General features: G+C 42.1%; 1 protein-coding gene across 2 annotated transcripts in view; it reads right to left on the bottom strand.

The window, feature by feature from the left end:
- Nucleotides 1–14912, bottom strand: part of AKAP13 (A-kinase anchoring protein 13) — a 425147-nt gene that overhangs the window by 395893 nt on the left and 14342 nt on the right. The gene's annotated exons all lie outside the window — the stretch shown is intronic.

Genomic DNA, 14912 nt, shown 5'->3' with positions numbered 1-14912 from the left:
CACACCACCTGCCTGCAGTTTTCAACTTCTGCCTGTGTGGGTTTCCTCCGGGTGCTCTGGTTTCCTCCCAGCCCCCAAAGACATGCTAGTAGGTGAATTGGCTCCTGTCTAAATTGTCCTAGTATGTGTATGTACGAATGTGAGTTAAGGACCTTAGATTGTATGCCCCTTGAGGGTTAGGGACTCATGTGAATGTACAATATATATGTAAAGCGCTGCGCAAATTGACAGCACTATATAAGTACCTGAAATAAATAAATAAATACCAACCTACTTTAACCCTTTCGCTGCCAGAGTCATTTTTGTGGTTTTTTTGCACAGGTTTAAAAAAATCATTTTAGGCCTGAAGATTCCATAAAACCCCCCAAAACATTACATATTTTCTGAAAGCAGACACCCTAGAGAATAAAACAGTGGTAGTTCCAATTTTTTATGAAAAACACGATATTACCACAAAGGTCTAGGAAATGCAAAATGTGTGTAAAACACACACTAAAGTTAATTTTAGGGCTCACAAACACAATCATTTATTAACTTTTTTGGTAAAAGGTAAAAAATGAGGTTGCATCAAGTTACGTAATACCCAGCATCTTACATAGTCTGGCTGAAGAAAAAAGCCCATCCAGTTCAACCATTAAAAAAAAAAAAAAAAAAAAAGTTATAATCCTATACCCACAGTTGATCCAGAGGAAGGCAAAAAAATCCAGCAAAGCATGATCCAATTTGCTCCTGCAGGGAAAAAATTCCTTCCTGATCCCCCGAGAGGCAATTGGATATTCCCTGGATCAACTCAAACCTTAATTTTGTATGCACACGTGTAATGGCAACAGACTTCAATATCCTATATTTTCTGTAGGCGACGTTTTAAAAGCCCCTTAGCCCTGGTTCACATATGTGCGTTCTTGCGGGCCACGTTTTGTGCGGACACGAGAGCCCATTCATTTGAATGAACTCCCGTGCCCCGGGATATGCAGGGAAGACGTCCCTGCACTTCTTGGGAAACCTCAGTCCGCACGGGAACCTCGTTTCCCAGTGCGGTTGCGATTTCCAGTGCGGGCGGTGTGCCATTAGAATTAATGGCACCCACCCGCGGGTCCGCATTTTTCTGTGTGGGTGGTGCGGTTGCACGGATTTTTGTGCGGATCCACAGCGGCACCACCCGCACAGATGTGAACCTATCCTTATAGGTTATCAGTTTGGCATTACAAAGGGGGTCCAGTACTAGAAATATTGCTCTCACTCCGGCATGCATGCGTGGTGATGTGTGTATCCCAACTGACGTTTTTATGCGCAGGCGCTCCTGACATTTTGTACGTGCTTATGTGTGTGTGGGGAGGTGGTCTCAACATTTTGTTTTTGGAAAGGGGGGGGGTTGTGCTTGGGTGTAACACTAATTTTACAGAATTGCCAGAATGAAATCCTAGGGCACTAGACAGGCAACCTGCCCTCTGTATTAATATAAATGCCATCTTTTGACTGGCTACAGATATTCTAGAACAAGATTACAGCGTAGTATCAGCCAACACTACACCTTTGTACCTGGCAAGGCAGCAAGTTTTGGCTTGCAAGGCTGAACTGAAGAATTTTAAAAGTTCATTAAACCCTGTAGAGTAGCAGAGCGCACATTATAATCTTCACGCTCCAGGCACTGAAGGAAGTAGTGCAGATAATATAAATAAAATGCTGTTATTAGATTCACTGTTTTGGGACTTCATAGCTCTCCTATTCCCACATCCACCCCATTTTTTGGCACTAAAAATATCACTTGCAGACAAATTTAAAAAGAAAATGCACAAAAACAACTCTAGACATGAAAGGTAAACAAGGTGAACACTGAACACCCTAACCACAGCATCCCCCCCCCCTCAGTCCCAACTGTACTTACCTCTGAGGTTACTGAGATGTCAGCCCCCCGTATCTGCTCCAGGGATTTAAATACCCCGGCTTTTCTCCATCTATGCTTCCAGGACAGACTAGATGGATTCTGATGCACATTAACGGCGTTGGCCAATCAGAATCGATCTGGTCCATGCTGCAAAAGAAGAGGGAGATGAGTTAGGATTTAAAATCCCTGGACCACTGGCAGGGGTGCTGACAGCTCGGCAACCACAGAGGTAATGCCAGTTGGGACATGGTGTGTGGGCAGGGTGTCTGGCATTAGTTCACCTTTACATTTTTTCTGTAAAGAGGAAGGATTTGAAAAGGAACTTTGGTCCTGTTTTAGGCTAGGTTCACACCTGCTCATTCATTTGAATGGGCTGCTGCACCTACAGAAAACACAGGAAAACAGTCCCGTACCTTTTCCAAAAAGGCAGCTGTGGGAAAACTGAACGGTGTTGTGCAGTTCCCAGCATGGGACACCACGCTGTGGTTTCCAGTACATGGGGGGGCCAATAGGATTAACAGCACACCTATGCATCTGCTAAACTGCAGGACGTTTTTTCTTTTTACTGCAGGTGCAGAAGGACGTGTTTTGCACACCTTCTCGCACTCAGTCACGTGTGAACCTAGCCTTAAGGTGGTTGTAAAAACTTCCATATACCCAGTGAAGTGACTGGCCTCAGGTGATACACCGAGATGAAATAAATACTCCTGCATATGTTGTACCTGTTTATCTATAGCTGTCTGAAACCTACATGCATCCAAAGTGCAGACTTTACACAGGATCTCTCAGCTCAGAAAAGCAGGGGGCGGGGAGCTGAAGCTACATCAGTGAGGAGAGCTCTGAGAGCTGATTGGAGGGAAGAGACACCCCCACCCCCCCTCCACACAGCACACAGGAAGAGAGCTGAGGCTTCCCTCCCATCACCATTATTTTCTTGGTGTCAGGAAAACTTTTCAAAAGGGATTCATGCTTTCAGCAGAGGAACGAGTCAGCAGACAGAAATTACAATTAGTACACTGAACTGAGAAAAGCACACACTATAGAGGGATAGGCTTTGTTCATATTTAATGTCTGAGGTTTACAACCACATGAAAGAAATAAAAGTCAAAAATTACAAACACTGTGCTAAGAATACGAGCTACATCTTACTGCCTACCTCATTCAGCTACTCAAACTTTCTTTTTCTATGATTCTGTTTTATAATACCGTGGTGCTGTTTTTTGTTGTCTCTCAATAAAACGTTTGTAAACAAAAACAAAAAAAAAACAAATACAAGCTTGCAGTTTTTCAGTCACAGGCTAAACAAGGAAGCAACATGATCTGAAAGCTTTAAAATCTAACAATGTGTCCAGCAAATGCAGTAAACAGAAAGGCATGCCAGGCTCCTGCTTGCCAGTTCCTCTCATGAATTGTTGATCTCAATGAAATAACAGGTGATTATCCCATACAAGATTAGACTTTTCACATGAAAGCTCCAGAAACAGATCACCGCAACACCCCTGGCCAGGATATGGCAGCTTTAATTTTAGTCAAGGGTATGGAAAAAAAGGAAAAAAAGTGCCTATAAATAAAGTAGTGCTGCGTCAAATTTGATCTTCAGGTCCTCCTACCAGTGTTCTTTTTAGACATTGGAATGTACAATTACCTGCAGAGACCATAGCTAAAAGTGGACCATTCAGGACAAAAATGGAGGAGAGCCATTGCTGGCTTTTTAAAAAGGTACAGGCTCTTGAACTGTCATACACGGGATAAAAAGTCCGTAAAAAAAGTGGACCTGTAGAGAGGATTTTTCATACTAGCTTCTCTCACCCCCAAATGCCACTAAACTGCAAAGGAACAGATAATGTACCCCAACGTGCCAAATTTTGGTAATTCATTGTGCTACCACCAATCAAAATGAATGCCACAAAACACGTTATGTAAGACACCACATTTTTTGGTATTGCACATATTACCAGAGTACACTAATATTTTGGGCCCTTACGGTAGAAAAAAAGTCTAACTATTCTTAAAAATATTGCCCCGCCCCCCTCCACCTGACCTAACCCAGTTGTAATCCAGCCCAGTCATTTGATCCTGCAGCTCCAGCTCCCCTATATCAGTGAGTGTCTGCTGCAGGGGAGAGGTGGGAAGCCAAATGCCTATAAAGTTATTTGTATTTTGTACTATAAGGTTAATGGTTGGTGATTCAGATGTTAAAGTAGAACTCAAGGCAAAACGTTTTTTCTTTTCATTTTGGATACTGTAAGGGAGGGTTACAACCCCTGTCACATTATTTTTTTGCCACCTGTGCCCAATTAAAGATTTACCTTTACTTTCGGTCCCATAGCCATAACAGAAAGTAGGGGAAAACCTTGCAAAATAAGGGATTTTCCTTGGGGATTGCCAAAACTAGTGTCCCCATTTGAAAATTTCCCGTCTATTACTTTTCTGGGGAAAACCCGAAAATTGGGATTTGTTTTACTTTCATTTTAAATTATGGCAACCAGGACAAATAGGGTGAATCTCCCTAAACGGGGACACAGAGAGCAACAAAAACTGATAGGGGTTCTAATCCATCTCCATTCTGTCCAAAACTAAATAAAGTTTTGCCTTTAGTTCACTGTATGTATCACTTCCTTTTCAGAAGAGAGGTGGGACACAGCACTTAAATAAGGGTCATGTTTTGGTTGGATGTTGCACCATATAATGTTTTATTGGAGCCAACTAAAGAACTGTACGTCTAACCAAATGTAATCACTAAAGTTCTATTTAAGTAACAACCTCTGGTCTGATTTCTAATGAAGAGAGTGTTTTTACAGTATATATGTGAACTGAGGAACTTTCAGGTTAATCCTCTGGGTGATAACGAGTGTAAAATGACACGAAGAAGGAACAGCCATCTTTGGAGTGAGAGCAGTGGCGCCCAGTGATGAAGGTTCCATAGGTGGGGTTGCCTGGCATGTGGCACACGCTTCCGAGCCCTATCTTAAAGCCAACTGCAGAATGTTAAGTTAAAAAGGCTATAGATAATAAGAAAAGAGCTTTTATTAAATATAAAGATGAAGGAACACTATCATCATTTAAACATTACAAAAAATATAACAGAATATGCAAAAAGGAAATAAAGGATGTAAAAATTGAAACCGGACAGATTGCAAAAGATAGCAGGACCAACCCCAAACAATTCTTCAAATATATTAATAGTAAAAAGGTCCGGTCTGAGCATGTAGGCCCTTTACAAAATAATCTAGAGTGGGTGACTGGGGACAAAGAGAAGGTGAATTTATTAAATACTTTCTTCAGCTCTGTGTATACAAAGAAGCATAGGGGAGCTTTTGTCCATAATGGGCATGGTATTGACACAGCTCCAGATGACCCACATTGGCTCACAATTGATATGATCCAAAAATATTTAGACAGAATAAAGGTGAATAAAGCACCTGGATCGGATGGCATACACCCACGGGTCCTTAAAGAATTGAGCTGTCATTTCAAAGCCATTGTTTCTCATTTTTAGGGACTCTTTAATGACTGGCATAGTACCACTGGATTGGAATAAGGCCAATGTGGTGCCAATATTTAAAAAAAGGGGTCAAAATCTTTACCAAGTAATTATAAACCTGTTAGTTTAACTTCTATAGTTGGGAAGATACTGGAGTTAATAAAAGACCACATAGATAGACAGAAGTTGTCAAACAAATCTGATTATGAGGAGGTGAGCAAAACCTTGGACAGAGGGGTGGTGGTGGACGTGGTAAACTTGGACAAAGGGGTGGTGGTGGACGTGGTATACTTGGATAGAGGGGTGGTGGTGGACGTGGTATACTTGGACAGAGGGGTGGTGGTGGACGTGGTATACTTGGACAGAGGGGTGGTGGTGGACGTGGTATACTTGGATTTTGCAAAAGCGTTTGACACAGTTCCCCACACACGGCTAATGTGTAAGGTAAAGTCTACAGGCTTCGAAAAATCTGTATGTAAATGGAAGGAAAACTGGCTAAAAGATCGTATTCAGAGAGTAGTGGTTAATGATTCATACTCTGAATGGTCTAGGGTTGTCAGTGGTGTACCCCACGGTTCAGTCTTGGGACTCTTACTTTTTAATATATTTATAAACAATATAGGGTCTGGGATTAAAAATCCCATTTCAGTCTTTGCAGATGACACCAAGCTGTGCAGTGGAATAACGTCCTTACAGGATGTCTCCAACTTACAAGCCGACCTCAATGCTCTGTTTAATTGGGCAACTATGAGGTTTATTGTTGATAAATGTAAGGTTATGCACTTGGGGGCTAAGAATATGCATGCATCATACATATGGGGGGGGGGGGTACAACTGGGGGAATCAATGGTGGAGAAGGATCTAGGAGTTCTGGTAGATCACAAGTTTAATAATGGCATGCAATGCCAAGCTGCAGCTTCTAAAGCGAGCAAAATCCTCTCTTGTATTAAAAGAGGTATAGACTCCAGAGAGAGAGATATCATATTACCCCGGTACATATCATTAGTAAGACCTCATCTGGAATATGCAGTTCAGTTTTGGGCACCAATTCACAAAAAGAACATTGGGGAACTGGAGAAAGTACAGAGAAGGGCAACCAAACTGATAAGAGGCATGGAGGAGCTCCGCTATGAGGAAAGATTAGAGGAACTGAATTTATTCTCTCTTGAGGAGATTAAGGGGGGATATGATCTCCATGTATAATACATCAGTGGTTCAAATAGTGAACTCGGTGTAGAGCTATTCACCCTGAGGTCATCACAGAGGACAAGGGGGCACTCTTTACATCTGGAGGAAAAGAAATTTAATCTCCAAAACACAGAAAGGTTTCTTCACAGTGAGAGCTGTGAAAATGTGAAATAGACTCCCTCAAGAGTTGGTTCTGGCCAGCTCAGTGGATTGCTTAAAAAAAAGTCCTGGATTCTTTCTTAGATACACAGAATATAACCGGATACTAACATTTATAGGTAAAGTTAATATCCGATTGCCTCTCGGGGGATCAGGAAGGAATTTTTTTCCCAGCAGGTGCAAATTGGATCATGCTTTGCTGGGTTTTTCTTTGCCTTCCTCTGGATCAACTGTGGGTATATGATTATGACTTTTTTTCTATGGTTGAACTAGATGGACTTTTTGTCTTTTTTCAGCCAGACTAACTATGTAACTATGTAATGTAGCACTCCTAGAGACTGGGCCTGGAACAAGGCCTCGTAAAGTATGTGCGGTGGCTCCCCTCTTTTTAGTTAGGAAAGCTGAGTAGCAGCCTGGGTGTGATAGCTAGTGGGGTCAAATGTTGGTCGGAGCTAAGTGGCTCTGCAGGCCAGTTCCCCGATACCTCCCCCTACTCTAGAATCTTGGAGAAGATTCTAGAAGCAGTGTGGGGGAGGAGGGGGTGGCCTGCACACTTGGAGGACCTTGGCCAATCCCCAAGCAGGGGGCTTGGAAAGGAGCCAGGGCAGCCTTCAGATGTGGCGGAGCCTGCTCAGCAGCAGGAGAGGTAGGGTGGAAAATAAAGTGAGAATGCTAGAGAGCAGGAGCCTGGGAGGGGGCCCAGATGGGAAGAAGTTTACCTATAGGTAGAGGAGATGGAAAGGAGGAAAGCTCAGGATGTCATCGGCCCCCAGAGCAAGGACAATCTGTGCAGCAGGGAATGAGCGGCCCATCAGAAGGCCTGAGAGCAGCCACCAACCCATCAGCTCACAGACAGAAGACTGAGTAGACCTACAACCCCTGGGCCAGAAAGGGGGAGGAGCACTAGTGGAAAACTGGATTAGCTTACCACCTGGGACTATGTTCTATTTAGTGATACACACTGGATCCCCTACCCAGGGATTCACCCAGTACAGCTGGAAGAGGAGACGATTCATCTAAAGTCCGGGGTGATACACCAGGAGATGCTGCCTAGCTCTCCAGAAGAGAATGTTGCTGTCTAAAAGAGACTTGTACATAGTTCCAGGAAGATTGTCCTCAGTTGCCCTTCCCTTTGAGCAACCCATACATCCCTTACCCCATCCAAGTTTAATTCCCTTAATAAAATAAAAAAAAAACAAGCTCAAAAACTAGTTACTGTCTCCTGGATGCAAGTCTGTGAGGAAAATGCGTGCTGCCTGGCTTGCAGGAAAATAGGGGGACCTAAAACTCCTATGGGGGTAGTACTACACTTGGCAGGTGTTTCAATACTTTCCCATTCTATTCAAGCCACAAAAGAGTTTTGGCTTGACATATACCAAAGTAGAGTTATGAGGCTTTCCAGTTCAGGGTGAAGTTAGGAAGGGTAGAAACCTCTGTCAGGGCATTATGGCTGTCTGTGTCCCCATTGGAGAGATTTCCCCTCACTTCTTATCCAGAAGGCAAGACCAAATCCTGATCAAATCCTAAACTGAATTACAGAACAAAAATACTAAACCATTGACACAGTAAATACATGCTAGCAGGTTACAGGCAGCACAATCATGTTTACCAGTGAATGTTAATTGTGAGAATTTCCTAAAGCCTGGAAATTGCTTGAGGGCCCATTCACATGGTTGTGGTGTGTTAACATGCTTTGCTGTAAAAGGTCAACTTCAGTTTTTCCATAAACTGGTCCATGCAGACAAGGCGCACCAGTAGTTTAAAATACATTGTACGGTTTGTAGAAATATTGGCATACCCGTAGGCCTTTTCTGTCACCCATGAAGCCTGGCCGAGATACTCACAATGTTTATATTCATATATCCTAACTTATTTTCAGGATATGAAGATGTTGGGCTCTCACCTCCAGCATCACAGGTGCAAGTGAGCTTCCTGATCCAAAAGCTGCACATCCTCAGTGCTCTCTCCCCCGTAGCAGCAAGGATTCTCCGTTCGGGGATCCCCACCAGGATTCTCACACTGCTGTAGCCCCTTTCCATCTCACAAACTACAAACATCAACTGAACAGCCTTGTCTGGAGGACAACTAAAGAGATTACCACTGAGAGAAGGATTAATGGTAATTTTGCTGCCGCCCATGTCCTGGAAATAAGCACCTGTGTCATTAGGTCCTAACTTGTCTGAATGCGGTGAATGAGCTGCAGCACCAGCAAAACAATGAAGGTCTAGTTTGCTGGAGGATCACCAAAATCTGAACAAGGAAAAAAAAAATACTAGGCCCATTTTCTGTCCAGGATTTCCGCTTCATATCTGCCAAGAGTTCCTCTGACGGCTGCAAAACTTTTTATTGCCCAACTGAACAAATGCATACATTCTTCTATCTAAGCCTCTCATGCCACCAGGATAAAACCTGAAATTGAGAAAGTTTTCGGCATGATGATCCATTAGCGAGAGGCAGGCAAGTTTATTTTATTCCAGGAGACATTGCGAACGTTAGTCAGCTAACATACTGCATGTGACTCTTCAGAAACAAGAAAAAGAATGGCCAGGTTCAGGGTGGATTTGATTTAAATCACAATTTAAATCACGATCTAAATCACTAGTCAGTAAGGCTTGATTTAAATCCTAGTTTTCTACATAAAGACTAATTCTTGCTGGTATAACTTTAATATGCAAGTAGATGAAGATTTTTAGAATAACAACTTTTCATATTCGTTTTTTTATCCCCAGTTTAATAGGTTAATCATTCATATTTGGACAACTTTTCTGTTGTACTTAGGAAGGAGAAAAATAATCATTACCTTAATAATAACAATTTAAACAGATTTATTCAACTGAAACAATAACATTACAGCATATGTGATTTGCATCCATGTTTGTTAACTAATTTGGCTAAACAAAATATATATATTTTAAGAAACTTAGACTGTCAGCCCCTCCCTCCTCGCACTGTCAGCCCCTCCCTCCTCGCACTGTCAGCCCCTTCCTCCTCACACTTAGTTTCACTTTCTTCTTGTGCAGATCTATTCCACTCCAAACAATCAGAAAAATATTGTTTCTATTCTATTCACTGAACTTCTTGAAACTTCGCACTGAAGGGGTTGATTCTGTATTCATAGGTTTGTAGAAGTTAGGATGAAGGTCTTTTTCTTAACTCTGTTCATGTTATAACATTTTTGCTGTGAAGAAGAGGCATGTGATCTCCGCTGAGTCAAATTCAGTTTTGAGAACTGCAAAGTAAACCGAGCATCTGTGATAATATCTTGTAGGCAGAGAAACTGCCCAATAATCTTACAAAAACCTCTGGAAGAGCATGACATTGTGAATGGATTCATGGAATTTATTTACCAAAAAAATTAAACATATACAGCCTTATTCTACATAATTAAAAAACTAATCTTTATTTCATGATGGAATAACCTTTGGGAGGTAATATATTTCCTCAAAAAGCATTTTATTCAAAAAAATCCGATTTAAATAAAAAAAAACAATTTAAATTAAAAAAATATCAGATTTTTTTGCTTTTTTTAAAAAAAATCATTGATTTTTATCCACCCTGGCCAGGTTACAAAGCAGTCTAATAAAAGGTGGCACTGGCAGACAGAGTGGACAAAGGCCAGAAGTCAGTCCGGCTGATCTGCAATAATCCAGCCCCATTATACAGACCCTGGAAAAGCTTAACCACACAGGGTGGATTACATATCTTCTCTGGTTTAAAGGTCACCAGTTTCATGACGGGCATGTGAAGGGCATTCCGCCCACAAAATCTAAAAGGAACCCCATACACACATTTCTAAAAGGTCAATTTAGCAGACCTTAAAAGTCTACGTTTGCCTTACACTTGTCCATGCAGTCTATTCAGGGGCCACACTGTTGAAAAATGTTGCTTAGGTAAATTGGTTGTAAACTCTTACATACATCAAGTGAGGAGACTGGCCTCAGGTGAACACCGAGATAAAAACAAATCCTCCTACATAAACCATACATGTCCAACTGTAGTTCTCTCTTCTCTACAGCCTTCCAAAAACACACAGACATAGAGCTTCTCAGCTTTAGCAGGCTATGGGTGGAGATGTGACATCACAGAGCAGGGAGACTAGTGTAATTTGAGACCTGAGTGGAAAGGACACATTCCCCTCCACAGTCTCATAGGGAAACATGCACAGCCGAGGCCACCAATCACCTACTGTGTTCTGAGAGGGGGAGGGTCTGTCTCACAAGATTCTGTGGTGTCAGGATAACATGTCAGAAGTGCTTTGGATTGAGGCTAGTACACACTATAGAGGGATGTGCTCTGTTTATTTTTCATTTCAGGAGGTTTATAACCACTTTAAACCTGCCAGCCTGAAACCTAAAAAACTCATTCTGAGCCTTTTTATGTCCTGCCTGGAAGCTAGGATGGACTATGTATTGGACATTCACCCCCAGCATCATGCTATCCCTCGTTCAAAACCAGCACATCCACAGTTCTCTCCCTCTTTTCATATGACTGAGCTCAGCGTTGCTTCTAGAGGGGAAATCACACTATACATGCATGGGTTTGGAAGAGAGGACAACAGGAACGAGTGCTCAATGCATCCATCATAGCGCCTAGGCAGGACACAGGAATGCTTAGAATGGAAGCTTTCATTATGGAAAACACACAAAACACTATTTGTAAATAAGATGCATATACATTCCAGACTTGCCTGTACCACTGTCTCATCCACATAAATTACACACATCGGCAGTTTGTTCTGGAGCCGCCATATTGGTGTAGCCTTAGAGAGCACCAAAAGATTCTTTCATACCTTTATTAAAGATGAGCGCACGTGTGTTTGGATGCTCCTCCAGACCCACACAACTGAGTCTGACAGGAAGCTGTCAACTGTAATGGACCAATCAACTGTGGCTGTGGCATTCCCCAGCGATCAATAGGCACAGAGACACTCTGACTGGCTCTGTACATTGCAACTGTGATATACCTATCCAATAACAGCTCAGAACACAGCAATTCATGGACACATGCATTTTAGGCCATGTAGTATCTTTGGGTTGTTAGGTTATCGACTAGATTTTTAATAAGCCTTGAAAGAAGACTTTGCACTGCATTAGTCCTCCTGTCAGAGCAAAGTGCTGTAACAATGTGTAATGTACTGAAACCATTAGCAACCAGATCATAAAAAAAAACAAAACAACACACACCAAAAACAAAAAAAAAAACCCTACATTTTGGTTAGTTGTTTTAAGTAACTCATGAATGTGCATTTCATCTAGGGCAGCCTTTCCCAACCAGGCTTCTCCCAGAGATTGCTAAGAGTTCCTTGAGCAATAAGCAGTGAATCGAATTCCCACCTGAGGGTGCCTACATCATTTCAGGGCCAGCATCAACAGACAGAGCCAGTTGCCTGGGATCACCACAAGTAACAACCAACACAAATTACCTTTTAGCAGCCTCTATAAGTGTCATTCTTCCCAATGACTACCTATGTAAGGCAGCATATTTCCCCACACTCACTCAAATAAAAATGATCCATCTTGGAGGTTAAATACTCTAGTGATGCAACATTAACTTTATTTTTTTTAAAGTATAACAAAAAAAATTTTTTTTAATTTTTGGAAAAAGTGACGATGGATTAGAACACTGTCAGGTTTCTATTGCTCTCTGTGCCCGTTAGGGAGATTCCCCCTCTCTATTTGCCCTGTTCACCATTACCAAGGAAAGTGAAAGTTCAAGAATCCCACATTTTGGGTTGTCCCCAGAAAAGTAAAAGAGGTGAAATAGGGACACTAGTTCTGGTGACCTGGGGGGGGGGGGGGGGCTCAAGGAATTCCCTTAAACGATAAGTTCACCATAGGGTGGAACATAGAAAATGTTCCCATAGCTGCAGCTGCACTGACAGATAGTATGGGAAAACTTCTCCCCGTACTATGTCAGATTTGAAAACAGCGGGATGTACAGGCAAGAAGATTTACTGACAGGAAGAATCAATGAACTACCATGGTGCTCCACAGCACTGTGATAGTTTGAGAACTACAAGCCGACAGCCGCAGGACTTGTGGTTCACTCATTCACAGAACACGGCCATAAATGTATAAATGACACGGCCATGTGGGCAGAGCTCACATGGCCATGCTGTTTTTAAAAAGCGACAGCCTGTACAGGGAACTTTTCCCCGTACTGCTGTCAAGGGAATGCAGGGCTGAAGCACAGCACAGCAAGTGGTTAAACTAGAACATAGACAAGGATTAAAAAGATAAAAATCGACATACTCAGTAAGCGAATAAATCATCTGCTGAAAGTTGCATGCCATATTAAAAAAAATAAATAAATAAAAAAAGAACGTAAGAGGTACAAATTGCTTGTTTTTCACACACATTTTATAAATGTCCCCCACTGCATACAAACTCTATTTAACAACCATTAAGACTCCAATTGCCACTAAGCAAATCAGGTTCCATAACTAAAGCAAATATTTCATCAGTTAATTGGAAGACTTCCATATTTGCATGGTTCTCCTTGCTATACATGAGGTCCACAGCATGCTGGGATGCAAGGCTTTCTCAAGCATGGTTAGTGTGGGAGACTCTGACATGCGAGATCTTCCAGTAGTCTTCAATCACTGCTGGTTGGAATGTTCATAAAGTCAACTGGAAACAAAGCAGTAGATGTTTTTAGACGGTAGCCCATGGGACATCCAAGTCTGATTAATAGGGGGACGCTTATTACAGAGACCGTGGAATGAAAACATACACACAAAGCTGAGCACAGATGCACAAGGTTCACATCCTGTGTGGTGACATTCTATTCCTCAGTCATCAACAACGATGCTGAACACCAAATCATAGCTTGGGGCCAAGTGCTTCCAAATGCATGTCAGATCTGCAGGCTCAGATACAACCTACAGACTTTGCATTGTGTGCAATCGTATCACCAATAAGAAGCACCATTCATTGTACACCACTAAATGACTTCACACCATAAATTACCATACCTAGCTAGATTCTCAAGCTGGACTCCTGATAGATACAGAAGATGCACATTACTGCAACTCTGTATTCATTAACCTCCCTAGCGGTATGATTCTTTCCGATTTTTTGTGCTGAAAGCGGTACCATTTTTGTCCATGGAAATATGTAGTTTTTTATTGTAGGCTGTAATTTTTAGGAATAACTCACTGAAATCTGTCCGAACAAGAGTCTATTAAACATCCCGGGTATGATAAAATTTGAAACACGAAATCATAAATTATAATTTAATAATCATAAAAAATAATAATATAATAATAAATTTAATTCAATAATATAATCCAACCAAAAACACTGAAATTTGAAATACAGAGGCAAATTCGCACATCGCTGAGCAAAGTCGCAAAATCGTTTTCAGTGTCTGATGACGAATTTCCCCACAAATCATCACTCAATTCTGCAAGTGGTTCTGATTTACTATCGCTGTTCTAAAACCGCTTTTGACGTAAAGGGACGCTTTTTGGACGCCATGGACTTTTCTAAGTTTCCAGGCAGAAAGAACATTCAAAATGCAGGCAGGGCACAGGACAAAGCAGTAGGGACAAAATGTATGTGAAATGCATTGAAATAGCAATGACAGCAAAAATGACATTTTTTAAAAAATTCAAATTTCCCGCCGGTTCAGGCGCCCGTACGTTCCGACGTCACAGGGACCGGAACACAGAAGCTGGATGCCAACATCGGCCGGAGGAGATGGCCGGGGATGCTGGAGGGGACAGATCGCGGGAGCGAAGGACAAGGTAAGTGCTGCAGGGACCCCCAGAGAACGCCGCATGGTAAGCCCGAGTGTAGCTCGGGGTTACCGCTTTTGGTATAGAAATTTCACCCCGAGCTACACTCGGGATAACCGCTAAGGAGGTTAAAGCGTATCTGAGCACCGTAAGTTAAATCCTATTTATTCATGTTTAATATTCAAAGCAAACTCCCCCATCCATCCATGTCTCCATGCTTTATTTGCTAAGAAATCACTTTGAACACGGGTGTAGCATATGCATGTAAAGACAGCCACAGATGGATTGGATCTTGGCCGGTTCAGCAGGGACCGGCTGAGATTTGACCCATCTATGGGTATGTTGGTTGCACTCAAGTTGTTCCATCGAACAACTTCAGTACATCCAGCCTGTCAGATTTCTTTCTTGCGATTTCTGCTGGTGGCTATAGTAGCTAGCAGTAATCATAGTTTTTTTGC

Source organism: Staurois parvus, unplaced genomic scaffold (genome assembly GCF_062004578.1).
Source record: "Staurois parvus isolate SC_StPar_1 unplaced genomic scaffold, SC_StPar_1.0 ptg000432l, whole genome shotgun sequence".
NCBI lineage: Eukaryota > Metazoa > Chordata > Amphibia > Anura > Ranidae > Staurois > Staurois parvus.
Note: the sequence above shows the minus strand (reverse complement) of the source record. Positions and strands in the feature narration are given on the sequence as shown.